General features: G+C 40.9%; 1 long non-coding RNA gene across 2 annotated transcripts in view; it reads left to right on the top strand.

Moving 5' to 3' along the window:
• Window positions 1–6,729, top strand: part of LOC104993774 — a 63,376-nt gene extending 56,647 nt beyond the window's left edge. For both annotated transcript variants that reach the window (XR_825873.1, XR_825872.1), the window contains one exon: window positions 5,936–6,729. This is a non-coding gene — a long non-coding RNA (uncharacterized LOC104993774). The remainder of the gene's footprint in view (window positions 1–5,935) is intronic.
• Window positions 6,730–17,397: the final 10,668 nt, after the last annotated feature.

Genomic DNA, 17,397 nt, shown 5'->3' with positions numbered 1-17,397 from the left:
CTTCTCCTCCTGCCCCCAATCCCTCCCAGCATCAGAGTCTTTTCCAATGAGTCAACTCTTCGCATGAGGTGGCCAAAGTATTGGAGTTTCAGCGTTAGCATCATTCCTTCCAAAGAACACCCAGGGCTGATCTCCTTCAGAATGGACTGGTTGGATCTCCTTGCAGTCCAAGGGACTCTCAAGAGTCTTCTCCAACACCACAGTTCAAAAGCACCAATTCTTCGGCGCTTAGCTTTCTTCACAGTCCAACTCTCACATCCATATATGACTACTGGAAAAACCATAGCCTTGACTAGATGGACCTTTGTTGGCAAAGTAATGTCTCTGCTTTTCAATATGCTGTCTAGGTTGGTCATAACTTTCCTTCCAAGGAGTAAGCGTCTTTTAATTTCATGGCTGCAGTCGCCATCTGCAGTGATTTTGGAGCCCCCCAAAATAAAGTCTGACACTGTTTCCACTGTCTCCCCATCTATTTGCCACGAAGTGATGGGACCAGATGCCATGATCTTTGTTATTTGAATGTTGAATTTTAAGCCAGCTTTTTCACTGTCCTTCCTAGGGGAATATACAGAGGCATGAATGAATACCAGAAAGCAGCAATCACAGGGGTCACCTTAGTGCCTGTGTGCTACAGTAGCAATTATTAATATATTGGTCTCCAAGTTTGCAAGTTGGAATCTACAAGTTTATAAGCTTCTTCCTATATGTCTATCAGGGCTTCCCTGATAGCTCAGTTGGTAAAGAATCCACCTGCAATGCAGGAGACCCCAGTTCTATTCTTGGGTTGGGAAGATCCACTGGAGAAGGGATATGTTACCCACTCTAGTATTCTTGGGCTTCCCTTGTGGCTCAACTGGTAAAGAATCCTTCTGCAATGTGGGAGACATGGGTTTGATCCCTGGTTTGGGAAGATCTCCTGGAGAAGGGAAAGGCTACCCACTCCAGTATTCCGGCCTAGAGAATTCCATGGACTGCATAGTCCATGGGTTACAAAGAGTCGGACATGACTGAGCAACTTTCACTTTCACTTTATACATATATAATTGAATATCTGTTTTTAAGTAAAACATGGGTTCATGCCTACAGTTTGTTTTGAAACTGGTTTATGTAACAATCTCTTCAAGAATTTCCCATGTCTTTAAGAATTCTTAAAGAGATGGGAATGCCAGACCACCTTACCTGTCTCCTGAGAAATCTGTATGCAGGTCAAGAAGCAATAGTTAGAACTGAGCATGGAACAACAGACTGGTTCCAAATAGGGAAAGGAGTACGTCGAGGCAGTATATTGTCACCCTGCTTATTTAACTTATATGCACAGTACCTCATGAGAAATGCTGGCCTGGATGCAGCACAAGCTGGAATCAAGATTGCTGGGAGAAGTATCAATAACCTCAAATACACAGATGACACCACCCTTATGACAAAAAGTGAAGAAGAACTAAACAGCCTCTTGATGAAAGTGAAAGAGGAAAGTGAAAAAGTTGGCTTAAAACTCAGCATTCAGAAAAATAAGATTATGGCATCCAGTCCCATCATTTCATGGAAAATAGATGGGGAAACAATGGAAACAGTGACAGACTTTATTTTCTTGGCCTGCAAAATCACTACAGACGGTGACTGCAGCCATGAAATTAAAAGACACTTACTCCTTGAAGAAAAGCTATGACCAGCCTAGACAGCATATTAAAAAGCAAAGACATTACTTTGCTGACAAAGGTCCATCTAGTGAAAGCTATGGTTTTTCCAGTAGTCATGTATGGATGTGAGAGTTGGACTATAAAGAAGGCTGAGCACTGAAGAACTGATGTTTTTGAACTGTGGTATTGGAGAAGACTCTTGAGAGTCCCTTGGACTGCAAGGAGATCCATCCAGTCCATCCTAAAGGAAACCAGTCCTGAATATTCATCGGAAGGACTGATGCCGAAGCTGAAACTCCAGTACTTTGGCTACCTGATGCAAGGAACTCACTAGAAAAGACCTTGATGCTGGGAAAGATTGAAGTCAGGAGAATAAGGGGACAACAGAAGACAAGATGGTTGGATGGCATCACTGACTCGATGGACATGAGTTTGAGCAAGCTCCTGGAGTTGGTGATGGACAGGGAAGCCTGGCATGCTATAGTCCATGGGATTGCAAATAGTCAGACATGACTGAGCAACCGAACTGAACTGAACTATATAACAATATCATGAACTGTATAATGTGAATGTGTCTTTTCAGGTCGTGAAATGTAGATCCTTATCATTGAATGGCGACATTGTACCCCTCTATATGAATATACCATGATTATTTAATGAATTCCCTCTTCTCTTAAATATTGCAGTTGCTTGTGATTTATGCCATATTTTACCAGGCTGCTGTAGAGTGTATGTGAGTGCCCATGTGCCCACACTAACACCGGGGTGTGATTCTGTTACAGTCAGTGACTTTTGACTAAAATGTACACATGAAACTGAACACTCCCTTTTTCTCCATCCTTCTGCATGTCTCTTCTTTAGATAAGAAGGCTGACTGCACAATCACAATGACTGACTCGGACTTACTGGCTCTGATGACTGGTAAAATGAATCCTCAGATGATAAGTATGACGATATTTATGTCCTTGTATTAGGTGGATTTTAGCCTGTTTCACTTCATCATCTATTTCAGCCTCATCCCATAAAGTGTAAAGTGGTCAAACCCAGAAAACTCAGTGGTCCCCAAATATTCACTTAATGGGTGACAAATAGTTGTGGAGCTAGCCATGTGTCAGCCATTGCCCTGTGTGCTGAAAATGTCCAGATGAATAAGAAATAGTTCACATGCTCTGGGCATCCACAGTTTGGTATGAGACAGGTGTGCAGAAGGATAAGTAAAACGAAATATCTGTGGTGCCCTGTCTGGCTTGTGGTTGGGGACGGTGGAAGAAGGAGAAGCCATATCTTCCTGGGCTCTCAGAGAAGGCTTCACAGAGGAAATAATGCTTGACTTCGTCCTGGGGGTGATCAGAAGTCATCGGTGCACAGGTGGAGAGTAGGAGCCATCCAAATAGGAGAAAGGACTAGTCGTCACAGAGGCAAGACGTTTTACCTTGCATCTTTGCCTGTGCTCCTTTTTTGTCTGAGCTGTGATTTCCTTGACAAACTTCTTATCTTTTAAAATGATCTTAGGGACTTCCCTGGTGGTCCAGTGGCTAAGACTGTGCTCCCAGTTAATTAATGGGGCTTATGTTTGATCCTTGGTCAGGGAACTAGATCTCACATGCTACAACTAAGAGTTTGCATTCTGCAATTAAAGATCCCTTATGCTGCAGGTAAGACTCAGCACAGCCAAATAAAATAAATGAATATTAATCTAACAAAACAAAATGAACTTAGTTGCTATGTTTAAAGACCTCCTACCACACGGTTGGGGAGCTATAGTCAGCACCTCTTCTGGGCCACTTACTGGACTGCCAGCCTAGCACTCGTCTCATCACACCAGTTGTGATATGCCTGTCTCATCTCCCAGTAGAATGTGCATGTCTCAAGGGAACAAACCACATCTTGTTCATCTTTGTGTCTCCAGAACTTAGCATGATGCCTGGCAGTTTTAAATGTTCACAATCACTGGATTAATTTGTATTTCTCTAAAATGTATTCATGGCTTGTATAGATTTTTCAGGCCCCCAGATTGTCAAGGGTCTTCTTGTATTCTTTACTGGCACAATGTTGAGCAGACTTGATATACGTTATCCATAGATAACACAAAGGAAGCTAAGATGCTGCTTTCCATTGTAACCTTATTTTTTTTGTTGTTGCCTCAACCTTATTTGGGCTTCCCTGATAGCTCAGATGGTAAAGAATCTGCCTATTATTTGGGAGACCTGGATTCAATCCCTGGGTCAGAAAGATTCCCGGAGAAGGGAACGGCTACCCACTCCAGTATTCTTTCCTGGAGAATCCCATGGACAGAGGAGCCTGGCAGGCTATAGTCCATGAGATCGCAAAGAGTCAGACAGGACTGAAGCGACTAACACTTTCAGCCTTATTTGTTTTAGATCTTGTTCCTGTGGTGAAGTCACTCAGTGGTGTCTGACTCTTTGCGACCCCATGGACACCAGGCTCCTCTGTCCATGGGATTTTCTAGGCAAGAGTACTGGAGTGGGTTGCCATTTCCTTCTCCAGGGAATCTTCCCGACCCAGGGATAGAACCCAGGTCTCCTGCATTGTAGACAGACGTTTCACCGTCTGAGCCACCAGGGTACCCTCATAATTTGAAAGATTGGATAAAACAACTAAATCTGACTCCTACTTGTATTCCTTTTAAAAATGCTTATTGTAAGCAACTAAGCACATTTCACCTGATGCATTGACAAGTAAGAGACTTGTATCTATGATGTTTCAGTTGAATATGTACCATTGACACTGACATTTGCACCCACTGAGCTGTTTTCAAAATCTGGACAGAACAGAGGCCATCAGTCTCGGAGCTGGCACATTCCCCTTCCCACCCACCACCACTCATGCCACTGTGCACTCCATACATTTCCTTGGTAGCGTGGTCAAGCTTCACTCTCAGCTGCCCTCGTTCTCTCAGTTTATCTGTTTACCACCCATTTGGAGAGTAAAATGTCAGCTTACTTTTCCTGAACACCTGTTAGCACCCAGAGGAATTAAAGATAAAAATGGGAGACCTTTGTGTTAATGTGCTAACGGTCTTCCCTTATGCTCAGAAGAGGATTTGACTGGAAACCGTTAAATACAGTGGAAATTATAATTTATATGTTTGGCTACAGTTGAAGCAAAGCAATATGCTCTCTAGCAGAAAGCACATATGAAGAGTACCTTAGGGCCCAGATTTAAATGATTCTTTTGTTTGGAGTCTCTAAAAGGTGAAGACTCATTTTTTCTCTGTAATCATTATTAAATAAAATGTAATTTCTTCTTTTAATTAAGAAAAGGGAAATATGGTGAGTTTCTCTGGTAGGAACTACTGGTCCATATTTTTAAAAGACATATGTTAAATATATTGTGTTCTGAGACACTTGACCTTTAAGTCATCAGACAGAAGGCTGTGTGCCATATAGAAAGGAAATATTTAGTTTGTCCAGACAGAGGAGGGGGGGAAAAAAAGGAATTAGTCACCCTCACCAGAAGGTGTAGAGAAAGCAGAGCTCTGCACTTTCCTACTAGTGAGGCAGAAGAACTCCTCACTTCTTAATGTACTTGTTAGGAAGTGAAGACTACCAGCAACTTTTCCTCTATTTTAAGAATTGAGTAAGAAGACTGAGATCATAGCAGAGAAATCATGCTATGTTCCCGATTTTGCTATTTCTTTAAAGTTTTCCTAGGATTTTGTTACATGATAAATTTAGCAAACATCATGTGATCTAATCCCAGGCTGTTGTTAAGTGGAACAAATTGTGGCTCTGCATTGGGGACTGGTTTGAGTCTCCTTATTGAGCCAAAGATTCACACAGGCACCTCAGCAGGCTGCCTGGCCTCCCCATGTAGGGAATGCATCTCCATCATGTAGACCAAAAAAGGGAGAAAAACGCTGACATTTCATTGCATAGATGCATCTGTAATCGAATCCCAAGTTTCTGAGTGTGTTACACATGTGCTTTTCCTCCCTGCTGGCAGACCCACTGAATGTGTAATGTTTTTAAACAAAATCAGTCTAGTATGAACCCACTCTGCCTAATATTTGAGGAAGACAGGTAATGGCAGACTCAATTTCCAAGAGAACAGATTTGGGAAAGCTGTGTCTTTTGACTGCTCTGTGTAAAGCGTGACTTTTACACATTTACCCTTGTGAGGAATCTGGTGCTAACTCTATTCCCGAAAGCCAAGTTTCATATTTTGAAGAAAGTTTAAGAGACTTGGATAAATAAATCATCTTGGGGCTGGACAGTCTAGAAATATTAGCAATCTCAAAACAAAAAATAATAAATTTTCTTTCTTCTTCCTCACAGGCCTTCTTTCAAGGCAGATTGAAAATCACTGGCAACATGAATCTGGCTCTGAAGTGACAAAATCTCCAGCTTCAGCAGCAGGCAAAGCTAAGCTGTAAAGAACTCCCTTTGCCTACCTTTGAAAATCAAGTTGAGATATATAGATATACATATATTTCATTGTCAGAACTTAGATTGAAACTACACATTGGGAAATAGCATGAAGTTTGTTTTTCAATGGGTGTGACCAATCTTGTTTTTCCTAAGCCCTGGGTGAACAGAGCCTGATGGTTTACTACTGCTTTGCTGAATTGCATTCAACTGTGCATTGCAAAGTTAATATGGTAATTATGGTTTGGGGTGAAATTGAATTTTAGAATAAAATTAGGAATAGAAAAATCCAAAAACTATGTAAACAAAAGCTCTCATTTTGGTTATAAAGCACATTTGAGGATTATTGTGCTGAAGATTCAATTTAAGTTTTCTTTGGGAGAACTAGGGAGGAAACAGAACGCCAGTAGCTGGCCAGTGTTCAGTGTCGTGCACTTAATGACCTCAGCCGATTTCCCAGGGACAGTTCTTTAAATTCTGTATTAGGATTAAAAAAAAAAAACTTTAAAATTTTGCATTTCATGCCATCAAAGCAGTATTTTCTTCCCACATTAAAGAAATATGATCAAAGTTTGGGAGTAAATATCTACTTTTAAATGAGTTTCTTTCTTGAAAAAAATTCAGTGTATTAGAACCATAAAATGCTGTTGTGAAAAATAATTGAACAAATAAAGTTTGCTTTAAGATGCACAATTTTCAAATTATACTCTTGTATTACTTTAATTAAATTTGTAAAACTCTCTTTTCTTTGTTATAATTTTCCTTTTCCATATGTTTAGTTTACTAGCCACATTTATCTTCCTAGATTTTCTCATGCTAATGCTGTTTCTAATAATTCAGTAAGATATGGAGTAAAATAATGCTTTCAGAAGAATGTTTAATAGAAAACTGTTCTTCCTCACCTCCTTTTTTTTTTCTTGTGTATCTTCTTTTGATTCAGAGTTCTCTAAATGATAGAGAGTAAGAGAAACATTGGAGATTTACAATCTGTCTTATCTAGACCTCTATTTACTGCTACTTTCCCATAATCAGTCACTAGTTCTTGGTTAGGGACGTGCTGTGTTGTGGAGGAAAGGGCACTTGACTAGGAGTCAGGAGTCTTGTTTCTCTTAGGCAAATAAGTAATGTCTGACAGTTTCTAACCTGTTAAAATAGGGCATTTAAGATGGTCCCTAAGGCTCCTTCTGCTCTGATAAGCCTGTGAGTCTACTCAGAGCCCAGCAGAACTGTTTGGGAGTTATTCGGGGCACACCTTTCTGCTGGAACACAATTACTTTACCAAAGATGAGTCAGAGGCAAAGTGCTGGGTGGTTTCAGTTGTTTGTTTAGATGTTCGGCATCTCTACTAATCAAATCAGGACTGTGGATCCCATAGCCCTTGGCCACTTAACTTTGCATGTTCTGCAACAAGCAGCACAGTGTCTGGGAATGGGGCAATATGCTAAATTAAGCCAGTATAAGTTGATTTCAGGTTTCCCAGGTGGCTCGGCAGTAAAGAATTCACCTGCCAGTGCCAGAGCTGCAGGAGATGTGGGTTCGATCCCTGGGCCAGGAAGATCCGCTGGAAGAGGAAATGGCAACCTACTCCAGTATTCTTGCCTGAAGAATCCCATGGACAGAGGAGCCTGGCAGGCTACAGTCCATGAGGTCGCAAAGACTCGTACATGACTAAACAATTGAACAGGAGCACAAGTTGATCTCAAGTCCCGAAAATGAATTCAGAACACAGACTTACTTCCTAATCGTGTTGGCTTTTTATTCTGTGAAGAAAAAAATAGTTCAAGAAAAAAGTTCCAACAAAATGTCTGATTTACTTGTAGTTTGGATTTGCTGCATTATTCTGCTTCCTGTTGTTCAGGATAACAGGAGATATTTGTTATAGGCTTTAGGATGAACCTGAAAAAAAAAAGAAAGAAAAGAAAGCCAAAAACTGGTTCTTGGAGTAGAGATGTATCCATATATAAGTGCAATTTATATTATTCAAAAAACTAAGATCATGGCATCCAGTCCCATCACTTCACAGCAAATAGATGGGGAAACAATGGAAATAGTGACAGACTTTATTTTCTTGGGCTCCAAAATCACTGCAGATGGTGACTGCAGCCATGAAATTAAAAGACCCTTGCTCCTTGGAAGAAAAGCTATGACAAACCTAGACAGCATATTAAAAAGCAGAGACATTACTTTGCCAACAAAGGTCCGTCTAGTCAAAGCTATGGTTTTTCCAGTATTCGTGTATGGATGTGAGAATTGGACCATAAAGAAAGCTGTGTGCCAAAGAATTGATGTTTTTGAATTTTGGTGTTGGAGAAGACTCTTGAGAGTCCTTTGGATTGTAAGGAGATTCAACCATCTCCTTCAGCCCATCCTAAAGGAAACCAGTCCTGAATATTCACAGGAAGGACTGATGCTGAAGCTGAAGCTCCAATAATTTGGCCACCTGATGCAAAGAACTGATTCATTGGAAAAGACCCTGATGCTGGGAAAGATAGAGGGCAGGAGGAGAAGGGGACGACAGAGGATGAGATGGTTGGATGGCATCACCAACTTGATGGACATGAGTTTAAGCAAGCTCTGGGAGTTGGTGATGGACAGGGAGGCCTGGTGTGCTGCAGTCCATGGGGTCACAAAGAACCGGACACGACTGAGCGACTGAAAGCCTGCATGCCCTAGAGCCCATGCTCTGCAACAAGAGAAGTCACAGCAATGAGAAGCCTGTGTACTGCAACTAGAAAGTAGCCCCTGCTGGCCACCACTAGAGAAAAAGCCCAGGCAGCAGCAAAGACCCAGCACAGCCAAAAACTGAACTGAACTGATATTATAATAGAAAAGTACTCGATAAAAATGTAATAACAGTTTAATTTCTAGAGAAGCATCATTGCTTGGAGGAAAAAGATTAACTGGTCTGAGTTAAAACTAATGCCATTACTGGTTTTGTTACTTGAGCAAGTTGAGCTTCAGTTACCTGACTTAGAAAGTGGAGATACTAATATTGACCTCCTAAGATTATTGAGAATCTAGAGAAATAACATGTAAAGTACCTAAATGAATGTTAGCTATACATCCTAGCCATTCTTAATTTCCTTACTGTAAGTGCAAGTTCCCTTTTTCTCCCCACCTTTTGCCTCTGTGATGTGCAATATGATGTCTATAGTTTTTTTTTTTAATAATTTTATTTATTTATTTTTGGCTGTGCTGGGTCTTCGCTGCTGCCTGGGTTTTTTCTCTAGTAGTGGTGAGTGGGGCTACTTTCTAGCGGCAGTAATGGGTTTCTCACTGCCGTGGCTTCTCTTATTGCAGAGCATGGGCTCTAGGGCATGCGGGTTTCAGTAGTTATGGTGTGTGGGCTCAGTAGCTGTCGTTCACAAGTTCTAGGGCACAGACTCAGTAGCTGTGGTGCATGGGCTTAGTTGCTCTGAGGCATGTGGGATCTTCCTGAACCAGGGATCCAACCATGTCTCCTGCATAGGCAGGTGGATTCTTTAGCACTGAGTCACCAGGGAAGTCACTGTAGTTTTTTTGAATCTTTTCTCATTTGTTCATTCACTGAACAAATTATCTTGAGTGCTTACTGTCTATAGGGTACCACATTAAGGGTAATGCTAGGCACTGGAGATAGCAGTAAGCTCCTCCCCTAATAGTGCTTACAGCCTAGTGGGAGAGACAGTCAGTCAAAGAATCATTATTATAGACTGATCTATTTTTCAGGAAATGATCAAGGTGCTGTGATGGAGAGTCACAGTGAGGGGCCGTCTTTGAGACAGTGGTTGAGGGACACATCTCTGAAGAGGTAATATTTAAGCTGAGATCTACAGGGTGAGGAATGAACCATGCAAAGAACCATTCAGGAAAGGATGAAAGATGAAAGATGCTTGGCTTGTTCTAGACATTGCAAGAGGGCCAATGTGAGTGGAATATCGTGATCTGGAAGGACAGCTCCAAGATGATGTTAGATATCTAACATCACAGGAGCCAGCTATATTGGCATTTGTTCGTTAAGTAAGCCATTTGTGTTTCATTCTTTGTGCATTTGGAAGCTTTTGAAGGTGTAGTATTACATATATTTATTTCTCACTCATGCTATATATCAGCTTTGCCATCATATCTTGTCTAGAACCCAGTCCAATGGAGCCGCAGCTTCCGTCTGGAGCACTGGGATTGTCAGGACCAAGGAAGTAAAAAGCTGAAGTATGTGTTGATTCTTAAAATTACCTTTAAGTGATGCTTATCACTTTTGCTCCCATTTCATTGTCCAAATAATGTCACATGCTCCTAACTTCACAATCTTACCATGTACCAGAAAAAGGGAATGGAGTTAAATTATTTCTGAAGGAACTGATGACCATAACCCAAGGGCTCTCAGCAGGGAATGAAATGATTTAAACTGTCACTGTACCTGCTGTGAGGAGAATGTACTGAGCTCCCAGGTTGGAGAATGGAAGGTGGAAGAAGATAGTGTCCTGGAGTGTCAGTAATGGAGGCGTTGGTAGATGGGCAAAAGTATGCAGAGGTAGAGCTGATGGAACTTGGTGACCAGATAGGGGAAGAATGATTTCCATTGACTGGCCAGGTGAATGGTGGGTCATGACTGGAATGACGAAGGGACAGCAGATTTTAGGGAGAGTGGTTGAAATAGTAAGCTCCAGCTTTGAACTTGTTGTTAACTTTGAGGTACCTGAAAATATTTCCTGGTAGAGACACCGAGGAGGCAGCTGGATTTATGAGACTGGAGCTCAGAGGCGAGGTCAGCTTGTAGAGGCACATTTGGAGGGCTTGAACACTGGGTGGTGTGTAAAGCCACAGGAATGGATGGTATTGCTTGGGAAGGGGAGAAGTAGGGTTAGATGAAGCCTTGAGGAACTTCAGCTTTTAGAGATCAGGTTGAGGAGGAGGATCTGTCAAGGGGGACGAGAACGAGGGACTAAAGAGGTGGAAGAAAATTTCGCAGGAAAAGAGTATAGCCTAAAAGTGGCAATTGTCAACTGTGTCCTATGCAGGTCGATCAGGATGCTATCTAAGAAGTGTCTACTGGATTAAACTTGGCAACATGGAAGTCACTGGTGATTACTGCAAAATCAGTTTCAGTGCTAGATTAGAACTGGTTTCGTAAAGAGCTATGAATAATAAAAACAAAAAAGTTCCATTGGGTAGTGATATGTTCAGTTTCCAAGTCATTAATAAAGAGCAAGGACATTAGCTAATACTCTTAGTTCTAGATTAGGTCATCTTGCACATGCTGCTTTCTGTGCCCACCCTCACCATTCTCTCCCTCTTGTCCCCCACCTGATCCACTTGGCAAATTCCTTTTCATTCTTTTTGTGTCTTAGCTTTCATGGAGTTTTCTCTCTTTGCCACACACACACAAACCCACAAAGCAAGCAAGCAAACAGAAAAACCCCCAGGGCTGTAATCATTCCTTTGCAGTAATTTGTTTCCCACTGAACAGAGTTCCTTAAGGGCAGAGACTGCATTTCATATATCCATTTGACACTCCCAGCACAAAGTCTTGGCTTTCTGTCATAAAGCGAATGAATGAGATAAGCTGAATTACAATTTTATATTCACAGGGGACATTTTTGAAAATAGGAACCTCATCATAGAAGTGCATTCTCTATGACAATGACCTTCCGCTGCCCCGATGATGACAGAGAACATTAAAAATTCTTCAGCCGGACTTATCTGGTTCTTTCTTTGAAAATACTTGTAGCTTCTCAGGATAGCCTTTCAATTTAATATTAAAGCAGCCTGAAGTAATCAGAAAAATCAGTTTATTTGTAGTTTTAGTACATGTTTATAAAACAAAGTGGCTCAGTGGGTTCTGTGTACATTAAAATCTTTAGTCTTGTTGCCATACCTGTTCAGATGAATTCAAGATCTCAGATTTCTGTAATCCTTGCAGCATATGTAGAAGAAAAATAATGGAGAGCATGATTAGGAAGTTGAGTGTGGAGGTGAGGGTGGAGGAGCCACAGAGGTGTGATCAAAAGAATCTCAGATCAGATTCTGTCTGCCTCCTGGAAGCTAAGTTGGTGGTGGTAGTGGTTTAGTTGCTAAATCATGTCTGACTCTTGTGACCCCAGGGACTGTAGCCCACCAGGCTCCTCTGTCTATGGGATTTTCCAAGCAAGAATACTGGAGTGGGTTGCCATTTCCTTCTCTAGGAAGCTAAGTTAGCACAAGGCTTTAAGCCTTGCCAGACTCAAGTTTCCTCTTCTGCACAAGGTGGGCAATGTTCATATTTTTTAAAAATAGTCTCATTAGACTGTGAATACCTTGAAGGTAGAAACTCTGTTATTCATCTCTGTCTCTAGTATTAATACTATGTCTACCAAAGTAAGCATCAGTAAAGGTTGCTCAAACAAATGAAGAGTAGACAACAATCCATTAAAGTTCTTTTAAAATTGTAACATACCTTGTAAAAGGTTCAGTCACATATAAGCATAAAATCCTTCTATTTTCTTCATGTGTTACTGTAGAAAAAAGAAATATGAAATTAAATCCTGTAATTAACTTTAGCAATTAAACTTCAGAAATTATTTCAATTGTTTCAAAAAATAATACATCTAGAGCAGCCTGGTATGGTGGCAAAACTAGAGGCCTATCAGATGAGTGTTTTGGTCCTAACTCTGGCATTTAGGTCTTCCATGGTGGCTCAGCAGTAAAGAATCTGCCTGCAATACAGGAGACAGGAGACATGGCTTTGATCCCTGGGTCAGGAAGATCCCCTGGAGGAAGGCATGGCAACCCACTCCAGTATTCTTGCCGAGAGAATCCCATGGATGGCGGAACCTAGCGGGCTCTATACCATCACAGAGTCCGGCGTGTCTGTGGCTGAGCACGCACGAACTGGCACTTAAACTCTGGGACCTTCCCTGAGGTGATAATGATTCTGAGCTTGCGTCTCACTCTGTAAAACAGGAATATTAATGCCTGCCTTCCTGATTGTGAGGATTAGCAATTGTAGTTGTAAAATGTCAGGTAACTCCGTGGATGGTGCCTAATGTTATTTGAGAAATTTTTTTAACATGAAGGAATTTATTCATTGGAATCTTTTATGATAATCCTCTGAGTTCAGATAATCAGCTGACTTCAAGATTGGGGAAAGTTTTCATTTCTCATCTTTACATTCTCAAACTTCACAAACATTTAATAGTCTTTGTAACTCAGTGAATGAATATAGGATTATTTAGACTTTCAGAAGGTTTTCATTTCAGCCAAAGATTATGGTTCTAGCTGTCCATGGCATAGTTGCTTTTTGAACACAAAGAAATTGCTTGATCTTATTGACTAGGGAAAGGAAGGTAACCAGCCAGATTGTACCTCTGTGTAACTTACTCTGTGGGATTGAGTTTGTTTAGAGACCACACTGATATGAATTAGGAATTTGGGGTATACTACTACATAGCTAATAAGGGTCTTCAAAGATTTATGTGCTATCAGGAACCACAGCCATGTCTGGCCAAATTTTAGAGTTTTTCTCAATAGAGAGTTACAAAATCTATTGGAAAGGTCCAGTATTAATATCTATCTGGAGACTGCTGCAAACAAATGGCTCTTTAGTTCTTGGTAAGAACAGAGAATATTGGGCCAGATTTCTGGCCCTTAAGAAATGTGGCGTCTGATTCCATTTGGCAGGAAGTTTAATCTGGTATGGAACTTTAGCCAGACTTCTTGGAGAAATGTTTTTTTAAATGCAACACATCCAAAACTTATTGCAAGAAGTGGTATCCATTTAGTCTATCTATTCTATTAATAGTCATTTAAATACTTTGTAAATATTCACAGTGCTGTTTTCAGCAGCATGTAATAAATGCTTGACCTTTTGGTTCCTGGATTTGTGGCCATAAACTTTTATGTAAAATAGGGGGAGATTCATTGTAGTCTGCTGTTCATTTAAATTGCAAGCAGAGAAGCAGTAAGTGCTACAGTTTCCTAACCAACTACCAAACAGTAAGTTTTCTTTTTCCTTGCAAGTTACTGTATAATTCGCCTTTAAGAATATGGCACTATCTGTAGTATATAGAACACTTGGTTCAAGATTAAACACCTCATTTAGAACAGGAATATATGGAAAAGAATTTCAGACAGGAAGGCAGAGCCGTATAAGAGAAAGCTTGACTTAGGCAGACTGAAAGGAGCCTTCCACTTGGCAAAATGATACCCTAAGGCAGGGCGTGATAACAGTTCACACATATTTGAAAGATGGAAAGACCAAAGGGGAGGAGATTATTTTGCTTGCTCATTAGAAATAATGGGAAGAAATATAGAAGGGAAATTTCAGACAGAATCAGTTGGATTTCCTGACAGTAAAAACTGGTCACGAAAGGAGTGAGAGCTCCAACCACAGAGAAGTTCCTAAACAAATCTGGCAAATCAGAGCATTTCATTAGAAGATGTACCTTAACAGTGGCAGAAAAAGCATCTGAATGGGAGATAATATTTTGTTGACAGTCACTCTTTTGAGGATTTCTCCTCTTCCCATTTATCAAAATATTTCTTCTATGTATCAGAAAGAAGACTTTGACATGTTTTTATATTTACTTGCGTATACCCTGACTTAGAGTACATAAAGGCTGTATATTGTCACCCTGCTTATTTAACTTGTATGCAGAGTACAGCATGAGAAACGCTGGGGTGGACGAAGCACAGCTGGAATCAAGATTGCCGGGAGAAATATCAATAACCTCAGATATGCAGATGATACCACCCTTATGGCAGAAAGTGAAGAGGAACTAAAAAGCCTCTTGATGAAAGTGAAAGAGGAGAGTGAAAAAGTTGGCTTAAAGCTCAACATTCAGAAAACTAAGATCATGACATCTGGTCCCATCAATTCATGGCAAATAGATGGGGAAACAGTGGAAACAGTGTCAGACTTTATTTTCTTGGGCTCCAAAATCACTGCAGATGGTGATTACAGCCATGAAATTAAAAGACGCTTACTCCATGGAAGGAAAGTTATGACTAACCTAGATAGCATATTCAGAAGCAGAGACATTACTTTGCCAACAAAGGTCCGTTTAGTCAAGGCTATGGTTTTCCCAGTGGTCATGTATGGATGTGAGAGTTGGACTGTGAAGAAAGCTGAGCACTGAAGAATTGATGCTTTGAACTGTGGTGTTGGAGAAGACTCTTGAGAGAGAGTCTTCTCAAGAGAGAAGAGAGGCTTCTCAAGACTCTTGAGAAGACTCTTAAGAGTCTCTTGAAGTCCCTTGGACTGCAAGGAGATCCAACCAGTCCATTCTAAAGGAGATCAGTCCTGGGTGTTCTTTGGAAGGACTGATGCTAAAGCTGAAATTCCAATACTTTGGCCACCTGATGCAGAGTTGACTCATTGGAAAAGACTCTGATGCTGGGAGGGATTGGGGGCAGGAGGAGAAGGGGACGACAGAGGATGAGATGGCTGGATGGCATCACTGACTTGATGGACATGAGTTTGGGTAGACTCCGGGAGTTGGTAATGGACAGAGAGGCCTGGTGTGCTGCAATTCATGGGGTTGCAAAGAGTTGGACATGACTGAGTGACTGAACTGAACTGAACTGAACCCTGACTTATTAGATATCTTCAGAAGAAACAGAAATAAATGAGTATTGAGAGGCTTTTAAGTTTCCACAGTGTAAAAGTAGCCTCACTTTTTGTTTGTTCTTTTTTTTTGTTTTTAGTTTGCATTTTATTTAGCTTAAGTTAGTAGAATCTGAAAGCCACCAAGTGGTAGCTGCAATATAAGAGACAACTCTCACTGGAGTTGGGACCTGAAGGCCTAAGTTTGAATTCTGGCTCAAGTACATACTCATTAGTTGGTCACCTGAGCAAGTTAGTTATCCCCGCTGAGCATCAATTTCCTAAAAATTGGGAAATTTTAGGAATAAAGGGGGACAATAATCCCATCATGCTTGGGAAGATTAAGTGAAATGATGTGTGGGAGAATGCTGTTGTAGTGTGAAACAGTTTTAATTTTCTGTTTGTGTTTTTTATTGCTTCTGTGACACATTACCACTAATTTAGTGGCTTAACCTGACACATATTTATTATCCCACAATTCTGTAGCTCAGAAGTCTGGGTGGGTTCAGCCGGTTTCTCTGCTGCAGGTCTTATCAGGCAGAAGCCAAGGTGTTGGCTCCCCTGAGTTCTCATCTGGAGGTTCTGGGAGAGGATCTGCTTCCATGCTCATTCAGGATGTTGGCAGAATTTGGCTGCATGTTGCTGTGGAACTGAAGTACCCGTATCTGTGCTGGCAGCCTGGGATTGTTCTCAGCTTCTAGAGGCTGCCTACATTCCCTTCATCTCTAAAGCTAGTCAAGTCCTTGCATTTCAGGTCTCTCTGATCTCCCCTTCTGCCTCACCTCCTACCTCCAGCGAGGAAAAGTTCTCTGCTTTTAAGAGCTCATGTGATTAGGTTAGAATCATCTGGCTAATCCAGGATAATCTCCTTATTTTAAGGTCTATAACTTTAAAACACATCTGCAAAGTCCTTTTTGTCATATAATTTAACTAGGGATTAGTGTATGGACATCCTTGGTGGTTCATTCTGCCTACTACAATGATGCTATTTTGGGGCTAGAAAGGGGCCTTACAGAACATGAGATGAGGTTCTTGCCCTGGAGGGTTTACAGTCCAGGGGGAAAGAGATGAGAAACATAATATTCAGCAAGATAAGTCCAATAATAAAGAGTTTGCATGGAATGTTATAGAGCCCAGAAGACTTTTCTGTACCTGACTTGGCTTGTGGTTTTTCTATCATTCCCTGCTTGTCCTTTGATGTTTTTTTATCAAGATCCTTCAGATGGAATCCATATGTACAGAAACCACCATGCAATTTGATTTCTAAATGTCCAGAAAATTAAGCTGCTGCCATAGATCAGTATTTACTCTGCTACTTAATAAGGAAAGATCTTGAGGTTTTGAGTAAGAGGAGTTATTTTCTTCTCTGATGATGAAGTAATATAATACCACTTTATCTCCCCTTACTTTGGTCCTGATTGCCTCTTTGTCCTCATCAGCTCCATCTTGAGAGCCTTCTAGTCCTTCATTGCCAGCTCTCTCTGCCCCTGTGTACATCTTACTCCTCCCCTCTTTGGAGTTTTCTTGTTTTGTATTGTTTTGAATCAGAAGACGCTTACCCAGGCCATGTGGAGGTTTCTGATTAATTCTTGCTACTTGTCCTTCCTGCTTTAACAATATTTCTTGGATGTTTAGTCAGATCTCAGTGATAGTTTTGTAATAATATCAGCTGCCATTTATGGAATGCTGACCATGTGCCAAAGCCTGTGCAGAATCCTGTACTTCCATCTTCTCACTTACTTTAGACATTCTGTGAGGTATAGGTAATATCTTTATTTGAACCCAGCTGGGATTTGAACCCAGATCTAAATCC

The sequence above is a fragment of the Bison bison genome, unplaced genomic scaffold, assembly GCF_000754665.1.
Source record: "Bison bison bison isolate TAMUID 2011002044 unplaced genomic scaffold, Bison_UMD1.0 scf7180017864244, whole genome shotgun sequence".
NCBI lineage: Eukaryota > Metazoa > Chordata > Mammalia > Artiodactyla > Bovidae > Bison > Bison bison.
The sequence above is the reverse complement of the archived record's forward strand: the minus strand, read 5'-3'. Positions and strand labels throughout refer to the sequence as shown.